A 3,997-nucleotide genomic window follows, 5' to 3' on the forward strand; every position below is an offset into this window, starting at 1 on the left:
CCCCAGGGGCGCCACAGCCCGGCGTATTGATGGGAGCCTCTGTCCCCACTTCCTGCAGGTGGGCGGGCTCTTCTCTCCAGAACCTTCTTCCCAGGACGGCTTCTTCCATGCTCTGTCTTTGTAGTCAGTCTAGAGCAAACCTGGGGAACCCGGGGTGGGGCGGGTGCTGATTTATTGCAGAAATCAGGGCCACCCCTAAAGAAGCCCCTGCACAGGCCGCCCTGAGAGTCCTTGTCGAGGTTTCGGGGCAGGGTCACCCTTCTTGCCCTGCTGAAAGTGCTGGCATACCGGGGGACAGAGACGCCTTGCTGGGTGGGAGTCTTTATCTGCCAGGAAATAGTCGGTCAACACTGAGACCGGAGACCCCAGAGATACCACAGACAAGGACCCTCAGCGACGCGTCTGCCCCATCCACGTGGCCCTCGGCCCTGGGGGGACAGATATTTACATCCCTGCAGAGGAGGAGATGGCTGCATTTTGTTAAAAGTACAGCAGGACTTTGGAGGATAGATAATGGCTGATTGATATGGGACAAATAACTATTTAATTGCTCTCTCGTTACGTGACGATTAGGACTCCTATCTCAGCCAAGTATGGAGGTGTCTGTCTGTGACCTGTGCAGAGCTGTTACTGTGGCCGCTGAGAGCCCCATGATCTGCAGGGAGGTGGCGCGCCAATTTCAAAACATAATCATCCATGTAATTTCACTCTTATTCCCGCGTAATGGCACGGTGGCATTATTTGTATATTACAGTCTGCCTTCACAAACTGGGACCCGGCCCAGGAGGCGCCAATCAATGTTTTTAAATCCACGTCATCTGATAAAAAGCTGGGTTTGAGGGCTGCCAGGCACTCACTGCCTGATGCCGACCTGTTGACAAAAGATGCCGAATTCTGTGAAATATTTTAAGGCGGTTTATTCCAGGCAAACGGGAGTGACCAGGCCTGGAACGCAGCCCCAGAAGTCTTGAGAGCATGAGTCCGGCGTGGTTGAGTTGCATTTTGGTTGTACACCTTTCAGGGAGGCAGGCGTCACGAAAATCCGTGAATCAGTAATACATGTGAGGCGTTCAGCAGTTCAGCCCGGGAAACAGGACCTTTCTAAGCGGGGGCATGTGGGTTATAGCCGGACCTCTTGACTGGCAGTGAGTAGGTTCTCTCTAAGGAATTTTGGAGTCAGCGGAGGAGATGTCTTGTTGGGATAAGGGGTGGAAAACCTCCAAGTTCCTTGACGTGTGACGGCCCGGTAGAGGCTCTGGGGGAGGGAGGTGTGAACGTACGCTTGACCCCAAGCTCGAGGTGTGAACGTACGCCTGACCCCAAGCTCGTGACCGCAGAGCGGTCCCAGCTCACAATGGTGAGTAGGGAGAACCATCACAGTGCCGTGCAGCGCTGTCCCTGCCGCAGAGGGCTCTTTCCTGCTCTTTGGGGCGGTGACCTTGGCTCGGGTTGTCACCTCCTCTGTTTCAGACATGGTCAAGGGCTGTCTGCATGTCCCAGCCCTTGGCTGCCCTCTGGCCCAGCACGCACGACGGACCCCATGTTAAGGACCACCCACTGTCTCGCCCCCCTGGACTTTGAGTTTCTCAATGACAGGCTTGAGAAACTCAAGGTCCCTACTTCTGTGGTAGTGCACAGGAGCGGGTGCTGAGTCAGGGTAGGGTCAGTACACACTTGGTGAGCCAAACTGGAGGGACAGGCCCCGTCCTGCTCTGGCCTGGGAACCACATGTATAGAAGCAGTCTGTTAATATTTACACTCTGGCTGGGAAGGGAGGGGGATATACTGAGAGGTTCAGTCCAGCAGTAGCAAAGTCATGTTCCCTTAAGAATGTCAGTCACAGTTCAAAACAGCTCTTGCATATTTTGCCATGACAGGCCACAAGTAACCAAGGGCCTGGGCAGAACCAAGCTCTACAGGGTCATTAGCAGTTGACCAGGGAGAACGGGGCGTGGGGAGGGGAGCAGGTGTGTCCAGGGTGGGAGGAGCATAGCCAGAGGCCCTGGGTTGGAGGGGACCCCGCCTCTGCTGGCCAGTTGGACCACGGGCATGGGTCTGCAGGCCCCAGGATGGGTGGACAGAGGTGGGCAGGGCCAGAACAGAGAGCCTGGATCTTTATTTCTTTTTTCTTTTTTTTTTTGAGTAGGAGTCTCACTCTGTCGCCTAAGCTGGAGTGCAGTGGCACTCATACCTGCTGGACTCAGGCGATCCTTCCGCCTCAGCCTTCCAAGTAGCTGGAACTACAGGCACGTGCCACCACGTCCAGCTAATTTTTCTTGCTTTATTGTAGAGATGAGGTCTTTCCAAGTTGCCCAGGCTGGGCTCAGGCAATCCTCTCATTTTGGCCTCCCAAAGTGGTGGGATTATAGGTGGTGTGAGCCACCACGCCAGGCCTAGCCTGGATCTTGCAGTAAGGACATGAGAAGGCTGGCCAAAGGCTTCCAGTGTGTGGTGGGGCCAAGCAGAGTTGGACTCTGGAAGCAGAGATGAGCAGGTGCAGGAGGATCAGGGTGACCACCCTGGAAGCATGTTCTGGGGAGGCAGGTGAGACGGAGCGAGTCCCCTGCGTGAGGCGGGTAGAGTGGGTGAGACTTGGGCCCGGGGTCAAGACCTGTGCCTGGCTTTGACCCCATGTCCCCACACCATCTATGTGATAAATGCTTGAGAAAACCGGTTTGGACAGGCTGGCCGTGAGTCAAGATGCAGCCTTAGGGTGACATTTCTCGGCACCAGAAAACAGGTGCTGGGGCCACAAGCCAGGTAGCAGAGGCTGGGGTTCCTCCCTAGGTCCGGCGATCCCCTGCTGCGAGGTCACTTTCCAGTTTAAGCTACTTTTACCAGGCAGTGACCCTTCAAGCTTCGTAAGTGTCCCTGTGGCACCAGGAGTAAAAACACAGTTGGTCACGGTCCTCTAAATACGCATTTGTGAAGGGAAGAGGCATGAAAGCCAGACTATGGCCAGCACAGCTATCGGAAGACGTGTTCCTAATTCCGGCTTCTTGCCAGTAAGGAAGCTGCGTGGCCTGGCACTGGAAACAAAATCAGGGCCACCTGTGCTCCGTGGGATGCTTGGGTCACGTCCCCACCCAGGAGGCAGTACCCTGCCCCCGCCCTGTGTCTCCGTCACCAGCTACACAGGACAGAGCAGCTGACCTTTGGTGCCATGTGCCGTGGTCACCAAGCACACATGGGTTCACTCAGCTGCTCGCAGGAACATGAGCATTAACCTGCCGCCTCCTCTCCAGCTCAAAGGATAGTGCCATTTGATTTACTGGGTGCTGAACCAGCCAGGACCTCCTCCCTGAGACATGTACAACACTGAACCGAGGCCCGAGATGGTCAGGGAGGCCAGATGTGAGGAGATAGAGCCCCTCAGCACAGGCCTCCCTCAGGCGGGCTGAGGAGCCCCCGGGAGCCAAGGTGGGGGAGAAAAGGCAGACCAGGCAGGGAGGGGTTGCCGAGTGTGAGCTTTGGCTCTGCCTGGTGACCCAGGCCAGGTCCCTGGAAGTGCCTGAGCTGCCTCTGGAATGTGTCACACCTCCCGTGACAGAGGAGAGGTGATCTGAATGGAGGAGACTGCAGCAGACTGAATGTCTGTGTTCCCCCCACCGAGTTCACTTGTGGAAACCCTAATCCCAAGGTGATGGGGTGTGGAGATGGGACCTTTCGAGGTGATGAGGTCTTGTGTGTGGGTGGGGCCCTCATGATGGAATTAGTGCCCTCTCCGGAAGAGGCCAGAAAGTTGGCCAGCCCTCTTCCACGTGAGGATGCCGCCTGCGAATCCGGAAGAGAGCCCTCACCACATCCCACCCATGCCGGCACCCTGATCCTGGACTTCCAGACTCCAGAACTATGAGAAACAAACGCTTGTTGTTAAGTCTCCCAGTTCAGCGTGCTTTGTTACGGCAACCCAAGCCGACGAAGACAGGGGTGCACCCTGGTTTTCCCTGAAGACAGAAGCAGCAACTTGTGTGGGTCATGGGAGGGAGGCAGCAAA

Source organism: Carlito syrichta, unplaced genomic scaffold (genome assembly GCF_000164805.1).
Source record: "Carlito syrichta isolate Samal-C Ts95f unplaced genomic scaffold, Tarsius_syrichta-2.0.1 Scaffold304457, whole genome shotgun sequence".
Classification (NCBI taxonomy): domain Eukaryota; kingdom Metazoa; phylum Chordata; class Mammalia; order Primates; family Tarsiidae; genus Carlito; species Carlito syrichta.